The following is a 15,718-nucleotide window of genomic DNA, read 5'->3' as shown; positions in this document are numbered from 1 at the left end:
ATTAAGTTTGTAAAAATTTCATAAAAGTTAAACTCTAAATGTGTCATATATCTTCTTTAATAATATGTATAATTCAGAGGATATTTTGTCACTTTTCGTTGTACAGAGAAAATAATGCATACAACATTTTATGTAAAATTTTGTTTTTATTTAAAAAATTCTGCTTCATAATATAAGAAAAAATAATATTAAATTTCATACATATATCTATTTTAAATTTCATACATACCGGCTTTAGATACAAACTCAATATTAAATTTCATATATAATTGAATCTATGCCATTAAAAAATTGGTATATCTAAAGTTACAATGTTTTAATGTTACATATCCAAAAAAAATTTAACAACTAGCTAATTGCCTATGCTTTGCTATGATTTTTATATATTATATAAATAAGTATTAAGATATTTATTTAAATATAATTATTGTTTATTTCTAAACACTAAAATATGTGTGATATGGTGGTTAGCCCCAATTTTTTGGAGCTGGGGGTGTGGGTTCGAGTGCTCGCTCTGTACTTTTTTTTGCGCGGTGTGGTAGGTGCGTGGATGGGGTCGGGTGCTGAGCACTGGCTATGTGGGTGCTGGGATTCACAGGTCACTAGCTGAGAGAGGGGCGGGAGAACCAGTCAGAGAGCGTGGGGTGGGACTAGATTGTTAGCGTGTCCAGTGGACAGTAGTTGAGAGAGGGATGAGAAGACCAGTCGGGGCGCGTAGGACGAGCCTAGAGTGTTAGCATGGAGGTTGAAGCTGTGGTCTAGAGTGTCAGCGTGTCCACAGGACAGTAGCTGAGAGAGGGACGAGAAAACCAATCGGGGCGCGTAGGACGGGTAGAGTGTCAGCATGTAGGTTGAAGCTGTGGTAACACCAATATCCATATTAGGTTATTAATAGAGTAGTATAAATAAATATGTATTAATATATTTATTTAAATATAATTATTGTTTATTTATAAACATTAAGGTATGCGTGGTCTGTTGGTTACCCCAAATGTTTAGAGCAAAGAGATGAAAGTTTGAGTGCTCGTTTTGTACTTTTTTTTACCGTATGATAGCGTGGAGGGTGAAACTGTGGTATTAATAGGCGTCCTTATTATGGAAAAAATTGTTATTTTAGCCCTTCTAACGTAGGCTCTCTGCTATTATGTGACCCTCGTCATTATTATGTTCTTAATAGATTAGTATGATATGATACCAAGTATCAAGTATCTCTACTAACTATTAAGGCCTAAATGTAGACCGCCCCCGCTCGCCAACCCGCCCTACCTCTCCGCGCCGCTGCAAACCGTCTGCCATCCCCGCTTGCCCGACCTCCGGATTCACCGCCAGCTCGCGTGGATGGCGGACGCACAACCGCCCGCAACCGCCGCCAGCTCGCGTGGCTCCCGCGCGCACAACCGCCCGCTCTCCCCTCACGCCCGTGGCTCCCGCGCGCACAACAGCCCGCCCCCGCTCCCGCACGCACAGCCGTCGAGGATCTCGCAGCCGCTCACCCACACCCAGGCGCGCGCTCGGCCGCCCACCACCTCCGCGCCGCAGATCCCGCGCTCGCGGATCCCGCGGAATCCCGCGCGCGCACACCCTGCTTCCGGGAATCCCGCCGCCATGACGCTCACGACGCGCACGCTCGTCATCCCCTGTCTCAAGACCTCTCCACGAACAGCCACCGCAAACGCCCGCACACCCGCGCGCTATTCGCCCCGAGCTATCCTCCAACAACTGCCCGCATCAATCCGCCGTCATCAATTAGTTCATCCCTGCTCAAATCCAGTTCATCCCTGCTCAAATCCAGTTCATCCCTGCTCAAATCCCTGCCCCCTTCATTCCCCCACCCTGCCCCCTTCATTCCCTCGCCACACCCCCTTCATTCGCACGCCATTGTGCCGCTGGATAGGAAGAACGACGGAAAGGATCTTGCCCCCGCCATCCGGAGAGGAACGATATCAGCCGCGCAGGCCTCGACCAAGGTATGCAATTATACTATGCTTTGTTTTGCTTAATTCTGAAAACTTAGTTCTCATGTGAATTGCATTTCGGAATAATGCAGACACGGTAAAACAACCTCTGCAAATACCAGTAGGCTACCCTTGTATGGGATTCTCACTATCCTAGGTGTTCTGTTAATCAGTCATGCAAACTAATGAACCAAAGCAACAAAGGATCATTTATAGTATGCGCACAATCAGAGCTGATTGAACTTGTGCGATATAGTTCGTTTCCGTACTCCATGGTTATGATGTTATTGACCACTATTGAGCTGAAGCTGATAAATTTCGAGTATAGGTCATAGGTGTATTTGACCCTAAAGCTGAAGCTATGTTTCGTATAGGTGAAAGCCTTAATCGGTCAGAAGGTAGCAGCCCCAAATGTAGGCCTTGTTCGGTTATTAGTATGTCCCATGGATTGGATAAAGGATTAGAAAATAGTTAGTACATATGTTGACTTGCTCTGAATTTAAACTACCAAATCTCCTCCAATCCACATGGATGGGTGTACAACAGACCTGTAGTGGGTACCCAAGGGATCACTTCTTGCTGGACGGATTTGTTCTTTTTTGCAATACAATCTGTGGTAAACGATAATGATGCAGCAGCAACCACTGCTGAAGCTTGGCAGAAGGGATGAGACTAGGAATCCATTTAAATAAAGGTGTTTTGTGCTAGAATATATTACTGCCATATGGTTGGACCAACTTACAACCTTCTATGGCAGTGTGGCTAAAATTTTCTTGCCTCAAAACACCTTTATTGTCATCTTCATTTTGAATGACACATATTTGGTCGGTCCAAAATAGAATGCCCCAAAGTGAAAAAATATTACCTGCAGACTTAACTTCTCTGACCAACTCTGCAATAGAACAGGGTTGTTGTGCATCTCAGGCTCATCTACTAGAGCCTTCTCTAATTCATCTATTTGCTCATTATTCATAAGGGTACGCTTCCTTCTCTTAGGTTGCCTTTCGTCATACATACTACTCTCTCCTATCCCATCCTCCTGGAGACCATTTTCTTTTGTAAGTTTTGGTGTTTTGAAATTATCCATGCCGGTGGATGCTGGATCAGGATTCATTCTGTTGTGCTGCTGTCCAGTGCTAACACCGCAAGCGACAGCTGAAGGGCCACCACTTGCTGAGACCATGATGACAAAAGGTGTACTTTTAGCACTAAAAACAGGCAATAGTGTTACTTCAGACTTCAGAACACATATAAGCCCTCATGGGTGCTCTTAATAACATGAAAACCAGAAACAACTCATTACTATAGAATACCTGGGAGTCCATTTAAATAAATGTGTTTTGTGCTAGAATATATTACTGCCATATGGTTGGACCAACTTACAACCTTCTATGGCAGTGTGGCTAAAATTTTCTTGCCTCAAAACACCTTGATTGTCATCTTCATTTTGAATGACACATATGAGGGTTAAGCATTTGAGACTAGGAATCCATTTAAATAAAGGTGTTTTGTGCTAGAATATATTACTGCCATATGGTTGGACCAACTTACAACCTTCTATGACAGTGTGGCTAAAATTTTCTTGCCTCAAAACACCTTGATTGTCATCTTCATTTTGAATGACACATATTTGGTCGGTCCAAAATAGAATGCCCCAAAGTGAAAAAATATTACCTGCAGACTTAACTTCTCTGACCAACTCTGCAATAGAATAGGGTTGTTGTGCATCTCAGGCTCATCTACTTGCTCATTATTCATAATAACAGGAATTCTGCAGCTACCTGTCCACTAGCCGAAACTCCTTTGTCAGTTCTTCCACACCTCGAGTAGCATGATTCTTTCCTATTGCCAACCATCAGTTTTGCTCTTTCCAGTGCTTTAAATATCTCAGACTAACAAAACAAGAATATAGAGATTCTTGCGAAACATTACTCTGGCAATAGTGAAGCAAACAGCTCAACAGGGTAATCACCTCAACTGTTGGTTTAATGTTACCTTCAAAGGACAAGCAGAATCATGTGAAGGGGGACAAAAGACAGATCACAAGTACATGTTGCATAAGAACCAGCATGAACAGATCACATTAGCAGATGTCAATAGAAGGTCAAACATTTTAAGGAAAAATACAACATGTTATATAATTTAAGAAGCACGGTTTTTTACGATATGTATATTTTTTATTTGTTTGGGATCAAATGTAAGCAGTTTAGTAAATACATTTGACCCTTAATTGTTAGTAGAGATATGGTAAGCTGCCAAATTCATCACTTGTAGCACTGGTTTACACAGAAATCTTCTTATTCCCTCGTTACACCTACATATAACCAAGCAAAACTGGCTGACTGCTTGCTTGGTTTTCCCTTTTCCATACCCCACTAATGTGAGAGTCTCCTGCACTGGGACTGCCCTTTTCTGATTTGCATTCATCTGCTTCTGTATATATACTACCTTCTATCATTAGGCTGATTATTCTGCATTTGTTCATTGGCTATGTTGCATGCTACACCATAGTATTGGACTGTCGTTGCGGAGTTATTTTCAATGAATTTGTGCGATTTCTGGTACATTTCAGACTGTGCGGATTTGGTAAAGGGAGCCAAGGACAAGCATTTGAGGGTTAAGGGACCTCTCAGTATCCCTACTAAGGTTATCCACATCACCACTCGCGTGCCCCCTTGCGGTGCAGGTATCAAGTTGTCTGTTAGTTGGTTTTGTTTAATTTTACTGATTGAGTTTTTAGTGCTTTCATTAATAGGAATACGTAATACATTGATCTGTTCACTCTTCACTAATTTATACATGTGTTAAGCATTAAAGTGCTCGCAGTTCACAAAATATTATGCTATTGTTAATTTTATTTTGGATTCCTTTTATTTCTTAAATTTTTTTTCCTTACTACTGTAACATGTAAAACTACTGTATCTATCCTGCACCATGGGAGGTGATTTTTGTTATTTACGCTATTATCTATTCCATGTGTTCCTGTGTTCCTAATTATTGGTCACTTTGGCTTTTCTATAGTATAAATATTCCAAACTTGTGTGTACTTTGGGTATTTATTGGGAACTGTAAAGTTTATATATGCATACTTCCTGTATATAGAGGTTGATGCTATTTATCTAATGATAGTGGTAAGGCTTAGCTAATAGTATGATTTGTGTACGGTGAGTTGCATCCGTTCACAATTCTCTTTCTCACATGCTTCTCTTCCTTCTATTTTGGATCTGCCATTAAGTACAAGAATAAACACCATTTACTGCTCAAATAGAAAACACCATCTAACTATCAAATTTTTTCTTCCATAAAATTCACCTCCAACGTTTGCGCCACGTACTATGACACTAAACTTCGAGTAGTCGAGGACATTCTCAAACGGAGCTCAATCTCATCGCTGATAATGACGGGAACACAGTGACTGACTATGTAGTAAAAGAGGCGGTTGGAGGATGGAGTGTCACCTGCAATGTTGACGCAGAACTTGGATGACCGCATCACCTGCAATGTTGACGCAGAACTTGGATGACCGCATCCCTTGTGTTGCTTGCTCGATCCCATTACCGGCTACGCTGAGCACATGAGAAATGCACATCTTTCTGTCTTTCAGAAGGTACTACAGTTCTTGCCGGATGAGCTGCATACTAGCGACCACTTCCACCAATTTGGCCATTCTTTTTTTCTCGAACCACGCAGGAGAGCTGTGTGTCAATTCATAAAGAATAAAAAATGCCCCCCACACAGATTATACACCCGGGGGTGTTGAATACAACTCACACTTCTACACTGACTTCCAAAAACGAACCAAAGTGGTCCAGCTTAAGGACCAAGTCATGCAGGGCAGAAGCCCCAGCCAGGCACCAAATCTGTCTCTCAGTCATTATAGCAAGCACAACTTTTTGGACAGCAGGCCTTATACCCTGAAAAACACAAGCATTCTTATGTTTTCAAAAGGCTCCCAAGCAACTAAAACCACTAGGGAATCGGACCCTTCCTTCTCGTCTTTAGATAAACCTGCAGACGCTCGGCACCACCATGCGTTATACATCGACTGTTCATGTTTGGCGGTCTGACAGCCGGAATGACTCTCTGAAGCACAAAACTCTACATGAGCTGCATACTCGTGAACTACAAGCCTTAGTCACAGTCGCACCTACAGTCCAAAATAAGTGTTCAACCAACCAACCCACACTGCTCCTATGTCGTGCTATATCAATGCATTGGACTATTTTACAATTCAGTTTAAAATATTTTCAAATGATAATAGGTTTTTGATGGAGCCAGCCGTATTGAACCGTGAAAGAGTTGCATTGGACAAGAAAAATAGGATGCCTGTGTAAGTTATATTATAAACAATAGTTAACACAAGATTTCGCTATCAAATTTATGAACGTTATGTAGTCGCATGTTTAATATAGTTTCAGGTTGTTCGACGACTATAGCGATGACGATTTTTATGGGGTACAACGAAAGTATAGTATTGTCGCTCGAGTTGAAGTTAAATTCCCGATTGAACCACGTTATCGTGACAGGCAACATTATATTTTGTCTGACATCAATGTAAGACAACTCCTCTTTAGGTTTCATTTACATAACTATATATACTGTTCGTACCACAATCTATTTTGTGCTGAAATCAAATTAGGGAGCCAAGATCGAGGCCATTGCAAATCGGTATGAGATAGTCAAATACTTCAACAGTTTGCTCCATGAAAAGCATGTCTACAAGATGCACAACGTATGGTTTGGTCTTAATCCGGGTGCATTTAATTTTCGACATCTAAATGGTACCATGGAGTTGTATTTCACCCACCAAACTATCGTAGAGCCATACGCTGTCCCAGTTCAAATGCCGCCATTTCCAAAACATATATTCTTGAACCTTGATGATATTGCCGAGCTGCCAAACAGGACTTTAGTTGGTAAGAATATATCGATCTACTAACCCTATTAAAATTTCCTTTACACAAAATTGAGTATTAATCCATATTTAATTGTGCTTTTTGTAGACATTATGGCTATTGTAGTCCACTTGGATATAATCCATCGCACAATGTGGGGTACATTCAAGAAGATTGTTATAATGGATGCTAGGTACATTCCATTAATATATTACCGATATGATGTTAAATCTATTAGTACTGATATATTCTTCACAACATCAATGTCATAAGGTGGTCTTTACATACCATTAAAGTTTGGGGCGATTTACTAAATAAAAATGCACTTCGCTGGGCGTTGGCTAATGAGAATTATAGCATCATAATTGGGACCATGTTTCGGCGGTTCAGAAAACAAGGTACAACAAATGTTTACGCCTTGCAAACACATTATTCACTAATTTTCTTTTATAATGATTAATATTGAATATTTAAATTTGCTATTCTAGAGTGTCTCGAATCAACTGACCATACAACAATACACTTCAAACCGTTCCATCACAACACCCATTATTTTGAACGTAAGTATTTTATAAGATTACCTACATCAAAATTATGTTCTTGTTTTCTTTATATTGTGAACTGAGTATACATGTGATTAAATGTTGCACTCATTGCAGCAATTCAAAAGGCTTTGGTGGCGCGGAACGATCGTCAGTTTGCCGTTAGATATCTTGACGACCAAAGGAGTAGATAGAGTCTGTAACTTTTGCAAATCTGAATTTTATGATGGAATACATGTACTGTTATTGATGTAACTTACATGTGTCAAGGTTTGTAAAACATTTTGTTCTACTGGGACATATCAATGAATAAGTGCAACATCAAATCGTTTAGCCCGTACGTTTTCCATTTAGAACACTATATTGGTTTAATGTTGTGTCATGTTTGACATTAAATTCGTAACTTCTATCGTGAAATTACGTCCAATATACAGATCTAATCCGGAACAAATTTAATGTACATTCGGTATACCGAAGCCCATCTATAGGAGCTAGGCGTGCTCCAGAAATGATATTCCACATCACCATAGTTATGAAAACAATTACTTAGCGCGTCACCCATATCCATCTACGCAGTTCAAACTTGGAATATAATACAATATCTTATACGGACACCAAAATTGTTCTCCTATCAACTCTCTCTCTAGGTCTTATCTCTTTACTCTTAGTTATGATGCTTGTTTCTATAACCTCTATTACCAAGGGCATATCAATGAATAAGTGGAACATCAAATCGTTTAGCCCGTATGTTTTCCATTTAGAACACTATATTGGTTTAATGTTGTGTCATGTTTGACATTAAATTCGTAACTTCTATCGTGAAATTACGTCAAATATACAGATCTAATCCGGAACATATTTAATGTACATTCGGTATACCGAAGCCCATCTATAGGAGCTCGGCGTGCTCCAGAAATGATATTCCACATCACCAGAGTTATTAAAACAATTACTTAGCGCGTCACCCATATCCATCTACGCAGTTCAAACTTGGAATATAATACAATATCTTATACGGACACCAAAATTGTTCTCCTATCACCTCTCTCTCTAGGTCTTATCTCTTTACTCTCGGTTATGATGCTTGTTTCTATAACCTCTATTACCAAGGGCATCTTTTTTGATCTTCTATTAGCTTGATTTATTGCAGACATATCATTTCACCCTTGGTTCTTGCAGTATTATTTTTATGCTCATGTTTTCTCGGGTACTGTTCTTGTTATAGATCAAATGGGACATAATGCCGGTCGCAAACCATTCACAGACATCTCTACCAATATCATTAGAGGTAAAGGTCAATATACAAACTGACCATACATCGTCGAAACGTAGTAAGTAGGGAACACTAATACACTAACTTACATTATAGGTGATCAAAATGAATTGCTCGGACCAATGGTCGATGCTAAGGAGCGTAAGAGGAAAAGGGATAGGGAAAGATATGCAGCGATGTCCGTTGAACAAAAAAACGAGAAGAATAGGAAGCGTCGTGAAGCACGTCAACGAAACAAGGGACACAATGTGATGCCCAATGTGTCAGGAGGTGATGAAAAACGTCACATTTTAATTAATAAATCTGCGCATAAACCTACAATTCGAAAGTAATTGTGTTCATATTTTATAGGTGACCAAAATGAACAGCTTAGGTTGTATAATCAGACACCAAGGCGGAAAGAGGGAAAGTTAGAGTACATAAGAAAGCGTAGAGCACTGCAAGCTAGCACTTTGAATCAGGGGTCCATCGCCATGGAGGTCCCAACATATACCTCTGAGGTTCTACACCCTACAGCATATGTATCGGAACCTGATTCATCCTCTGATAACGCATGCGACTGGGTTATCCCTGAATACACCAGTACACCTTTCATGCCAGCTTCAACACAAACTGAGGATGTCGGTTCACCCGATATGTCTACTGAGCCACTAAGACGTAAACATCATGTTCTGCGTGGTGAAAGACAAGCTATCTTAGCCCGTCAAAACAAGAAATTTGAAGCAAACGTTGCACGTAACGTGGCTACTTTGACTGAGGATACTATCAGTGACGTCGGACAAATGGATGATTCGACACAACCCGGTTCAACTATAGAGATCAACAACACTGGTAATTATACTAACCAGTTTTAAATGGATCTTGCACGACGACGATACAATGTAGTCCAACTAAACACGTGTTTCCATCAGTACAATATAGGAATACACGCCAAAGTGCGATCGTGGCAACAAATGGGAGTGCAAACATGGTCGAACAACGAAGTGGGTTGGAGCAAAGCCAGTCGGTCCCAAGGTTCATTTCCAATGGTAATTGTTAAAAATCTTTATTGAGGTTATATATTTTCTCAACCCTGAATGCCCTGTCTTTTACTTGGATTGTATTTTCACGATCCAGTTGATGACGATGATGAGGGTGTCATATTCGGAGAGGATAATGATGAGAACGAGGGATATATATTCGCTGGTAAATGTACTTATGTCAATTTCTATTACAATACCAATGCGTACCTAAATTCAAATGTCTTAATCGTTCTTTTCCAAAAAAATATCAGATGAGGACACTAACGAGGACTTCGAGATAGATGGTACTCAAGATCTATCTGTTGTCACTGATGTGCCTGACCCGTACGACAAGGTCTACAGTAACATCCCTGAAGAAACACATATGCTGAAGCACGTTCCCGACTGTGGTTATTGCACTGCGAAGAAGTTTGAGTATGAGCCGCTTGGGTTTTGCTGTCGAGGTGGGAAGGTTGAGCTAGCCCCACTAGAGACCCCTCCCCAGCTCAGGAGGTTGTGGGATAGTGCAGACTCTGATGCTAGGCACTTTCGTGATAACATCAGGTTTTTTAATGGCCATTTTTCTTTCACTTCCCTGTACTGTTGCCTCGACAGTATGACAACTAATATGAGGGATTCTGGTATATACACATTCCGTGCACAAGGCATGATGTACCATAATATCAAGTCATTCGGTAGTGAATGTGGGGCAGATCATAAACACCTAGAGCTTCACTTTTACGATGATGATCCCAGTCTCGAGCATCGATTCCGTAAGTGTCGTGAAGATCAGATTCAAAAAGACCAAGAGGTTATTAAACAGATAGTTGGCATACTTCGTGGAAATCCATACTCTGAGCACCTTAGGAGCATGGGTCATGTTGAGAACCTTGCTGACTATCACATCGCATTGAACCTTGACCAGACGTTGAATCAGAAGACATATAACACACCTCTCACTTCGGAGGTGGCCGCTGTCTGGATCGAGGGGAGCGAACGACGAGGCCAGTTCAGCAAGAGTGTTATGCTACATGGGAAGGATAGGTCAAGCCATGGCATCCGCTCATACCATGGATGCTACGATGCGCTATCATATCCACTGTTCTTCCCTAGAGGTGAACTTGGATGGCATGCAAATATCCCAAAGGTTGGTGTATCCATGGACGAAGTGGATGCATACCGGGCGACACATAGGGCAAGTAATGCAAATGATGCAGATGCGGGTTAGTTGTTTCTTTGTAATTTCTACGTTGTTCACATTATTAAATATGTTTTCGGCATCACTAAATAATCGATTCTTGTGTATGCAGAACCTCCTACCCATCTATGTGTGTCCGTGCGTGATTACTACTGCTACAAATTCCAGATACGTCCAGGGGTATTCAATCCAATACTTCATGGTAAACGGCTTTTCCAGCAGTTCGCGGTCGACACATACATTAAGATTGAGAGCTCCCGTTTAGATTTCATACGTAAGAACCAGGATCGGTTAAGGGCAGATCTATACCGGGGCTTGGTGGATAGCATGTTAGATGGCGATGTTAGAGGAGAGAAGGTTGGAAAGCGAACTGTGTTGTCACCGTCGTTTATTGGCGGTCCTCGTGACATGAGACGTCGATATATGGATGCTATGGCTCTGGTGCGGAAGTTTGGTAAACCAAACATCTTTCTTACCATGACATGTAACCCTAACTGGGATGAGATACGGAGAGAGCTTCTACCTGGACAGACACCGCAAGATCGTCCGGATCTTGTAGTGCGTGTCTTTCATGCGAAACTACAGGAGCTAAAGCATAGGTTGACTAAACAGGATATTCTCGGTAAAGTCCGAGCCTACGTCTACGTCATGGAATTTCAGAAACGAGGTTTGCCACATGCCCATTTTCTACTCATCATGCAAAGGAAGTACAAGCTCACGTGCCCTGAACAGTATGACCTTTTGATCTCAGCTGAGATCCCATCCAACAAGTACCCTGAACTGCGAAAGATGGTTATCAAGCATATGATGCATGGCCCGTGCGGGTCGCTAAACCCTAACTGCCCATGCACTAAGGGTCGTTCATCGTGCAAGAATCAATACCCCCGGCATTTCCGTGAGGCAACCATGCAAGGGAAGGATTCATATCCTAATTACAGACGTCGTGACGATGGACGTAAGGAAAAGGTTCGAGGATGTGAATTGGACAATAGATGGGTTGTCCCTTACAACCCTTACCTCCTTCGGCTCTTCAACTGTCACATCAATGTTGAGGCGTGTGGGAGCATCAAGGCTGTTAAGTACCTGTTCAAGTACATATACAAAGGCCATGATCGTGCGTCTGTTGTTATGAGAGATGCGAGTAAGGAAAATGGTGATGTAGATGAGATACAACAGTATAGAGATGCAAGGTGGGTGACTCCTCCGGAAGCCTTATGGAGGATATATGGATTTGAGCTTAGTCAAAACTCTCCATCTGTGATGCAGCTGCAACTCCATCTTCCAAACATGCACATGGTGACGTTTCACGAGCGACAAATGGTCGAGCGAGTCGTCAACCATCCCGGTGCTGATAGGTCAATGATTACAGCATATTTTGAGGCGAATAAGCTGTACGAGGAGGCTCGGGGCATCCTGTATCGTGACTTCCCTGAGTGGTACACTTGGAAGCAGGGCAAAGTGTGGCAAAGGAGGAAACAAAATACGGGTGGACAAGTCGGTAGAATCGTCTCTGCTCTACCATCTGAAGGGGAGCGCTTCTATCTTCGGCTCCTCCTAAACCATGTGACTGGTGCTACCTCCTATGTGGATCTAAGGACAGTAGACGGTGACACACTACCATCGTTTCGTGAGGCAGCACAAAGAAGGGGATTACTTGAAGCAGACAACACAATAGATGAGTGTCTCAATGAAGCTGCTCTTTACCAAATGCCATCAGCGCTACGAAGGTTGTTGCAACGATACTGGTATACTGCGAGCCGAATGATGTGGCCGAATTGTGGCAGAGACACCTTGACACAATGTCCGAGGATTATCATCGTATTACTCAGAGCAAAACCCATTTGCAGCAGATGGTCTTGATTGACATTAGAAACATGTTGCAGTCAATGGGTAAAGACATAAAGACATTCCCTCTCCCCGCTATCATCGATAGATATGACGATTCACAAGGTATTGATAGAGAGATTTACGAGGAGTTAAGTATCGAGGCGACGACAGAAGATGTTGCTTTGCAAGAAACCCTAAATGAGGAGCAGAAGTCTGCATATGAAAAGATCTTATCTGTTGTTGACACCAGTAATGGCGGTGTGTTCTTTGTGGATGGGCCTGGTGGGACTGGAAAGACTTATCTGTATAAGGCATTGCTTGCGGTGCTACGTAGTCAGGACAAGATTGCAGTTGCAACAGCTACATCTGGGGTTGCGGCTTCCATAATGCCTGGTGGGAGAACTGCCCATTCACGCTTCAAGATACCACTTACTATTGATGATGGTGCTATATGTACCTTCACGAAACAAAGTGGGACATCGAAGTTGCTACAGAAAGCGTCGCTGATTATTTGGGACGAGGCATCAATGGCTAAGAGACAATCAATTGAAGCATTGGACAACAGCATGCGTGATATCATGGGACGCCCTGGTCTGCCCTTTGGTGGGAAGACTATTGTGTTTGGGGGAGATTTCAGACAAGTACTCCATGTTGTACGTAAGGGGTCAAGGGCTCAGATAGTTGCTGCCTCTCTACGGAGTTCTTACCTATGGGAATCAATGTGCCACCTAAAGCTTGTTCGCAACATGAGAGCAAAGAGCGACCCATGGTTTGCAGAATATTTGTTGTGTGTCGGTGGTGGAACTGAGGAAGTGAATAGCGATGGTGATGTTCGTCTTCCAGATGAGGTATGTGTGCCATATACCGGTGATGACCGCGACCTTGATAGATTGATAGATGACATTTACCCCAGTCTAAACGAAAACATGTCTAATACAAGCTACATCACTTCAAGAGAAATATTGACTACTCGGAACGACTGGGTGGATATGATAAATATGAGGATGATTGATCGTTTCCAACAGGAGCAGATGATGTACCATAGCTTTGACACCGCGGTGGACGATCCTAATAACTATTATCCATCGGAATTCCTAAACACACTGACTCCTAATGGACTACCCCCGCACGTTCTGAAGCTCAAAATTGGGTGTCCAATCATGTTGCTTAGGAATATAGACCCTGCTAACGGACTTTGCAACGGTACACGGCTGGTGGTACGTGGTTTCCAAAAAAATAGTATCGATGCTGAAATTGTCCTTGGTCAGCATGCTGGAATGCGGGTTTTCTTGCCTCGTATACCCTTGTGCCCTTCTGATGACGAGATGTTCCCTTTCCATTTTAAAAGGAAGCAGTTTCCGGTAAGACTAAGTTTCGCCATGACTGTTAACAAATCTCAGGGACAGACGATTCCTAATGTTGCTGTGTACTTGCCCGAACCAGTATTCTCTCATGGCCAGCTATATGTTGCTCTCTCAAGGGCCACAACTCGATTGAATGTGAAGGTACTTGTAATTCCAGTCACTGATGATAAAATGAAGAAGGGGTGGAAAAGAAGTCAACAATAAATGGCGTAACATACACAAAGAATATCGTCTATAAGGAGGTCCTTACGCCGTAGCTGGAATGTGAATTTGTTTCTGTCGGTATAATGTCTGTAAACTCGGCCAACACTGTATGTGAACACTATATGCGGATGTTTCGGGTTGTGGACAATTTGAGGTTTTATGCAACTTCATATTTTATTGGGGTCAAAAAATGTACAATCAGTCTCATATTTTATTTATTGAAGTTAATAACTCCAGTGCAGTATGTTAGTCTCTGGAGAAAAATGTTACGTAAATCTGCGTTCAAATGATTGACTGTAGACTGCCGCCGCCTCCCCTCTACAATATGTTTATATCATTTTATTTGCAATATTGATTGTTCATTGTTACGTTATCACTAATGCATGTAAAATTGTTTAGCTGGTTATAGTACAAACATTTGAATCGTGTATCAAATAATACATTAGTAACAATGATTATAGGTTTTTGTCTCTCGTGGATGGAGTCTAAAGAGGAAAATGTTGCACTTACGGTCATCCAAAGAGATAATACATTATCTATAGATGAATCTCTACTAATGTCCTTGTCTCATAACAAGCCAAAAACATCGGTGACTACTACAATAGTTCCAAAAGGTATGATAACTTCCAGACTACCGTATGGATCAATTTGTATTGTTTTTATTGCAAGTGATTTATGTTTGATCTCATGACTGTTTTGTTCGTAGATTATATTTGCACGCAGGGTGATCTTGCACTCATCGATTGGATTAAAGAAATCCCTTGTGAACCAAGGGTAGAAGTCGTGCTTATTGATGATGCCTTTGTGGAAAGGAAGTGGATGGAATGCCTATTTGAACCGGACGCATATCTAGGTGATGAGGTAATTCATGATAACTCAACTAGCTAGGAGCACCACACTTCCAAGATACTCAACCTGGTATTTTAAACCATAACTTACATACTTGCAGGTGATAGACTGTTACATAAATTTAATAAAAGCTCAAGAGCATCTAAAATGCCGATCTGGAGGTCGTGTACACATAGAAAATGCTTTTCAGTTCAACTTTCTAAAGCGAGACGGTGATGTTGACACTAAAACAGATGAGTTATATCCAAGTAAAGACATGGCACAAATATCTAGCGCCGAAAGAAGGGTTTTACTTTATCTAGACCATGACATGGTAAATACGAGATTGCAATCTACATGATTAGTGTTTACATGTATTATTATGCAATATTTATAATTGACTTGTAGGTGTTTATTCCAATAAATATCCGAGAAATGCACTGGTATCTTGCCGTGATCAATGCACGAAATATGGAGATACAAGTGCTCGACTCACTTGGTACATCATCCGGTCGCAATGACCTCATTGACACTGTGAGTTTATACAAACTCAACAATTACTAATCCCTTATTAACTTAAAATCTCAACTTCTAAATCTATGTTTTTATAATAATATAAAGATAAAAGGAC

General features: G+C 41.4%; 1 long non-coding RNA gene across 1 annotated transcript; it reads left to right on the top strand.

Moving 5' to 3' along the window:
• The first annotated feature begins 7,161 nt into the window (after window positions 1-7,161).
• On the top strand, window positions 7,162-7,565 carry LOC109945359 (uncharacterized). Its single transcript, XR_002268515.1, has 3 exons — window positions 7,162-7,248; window positions 7,339-7,410; window positions 7,510-7,565. It is a non-coding gene; the product is annotated as an uncharacterized lncRNA (long non-coding RNA).
• Window positions 7,566-15,718: the final 8,153 nt, after the last annotated feature.

The sequence above is a fragment of the Zea mays genome, chromosome 3, assembly GCF_902167145.1.
Source record: "Zea mays cultivar B73 chromosome 3, Zm-B73-REFERENCE-NAM-5.0, whole genome shotgun sequence".
In the NCBI taxonomy this organism is placed as follows: Eukaryota; Viridiplantae; Streptophyta; class Magnoliopsida; order Poales; family Poaceae; genus Zea; species Zea mays.
This window is presented reverse-complemented; position numbering and strand designations above follow the sequence as displayed.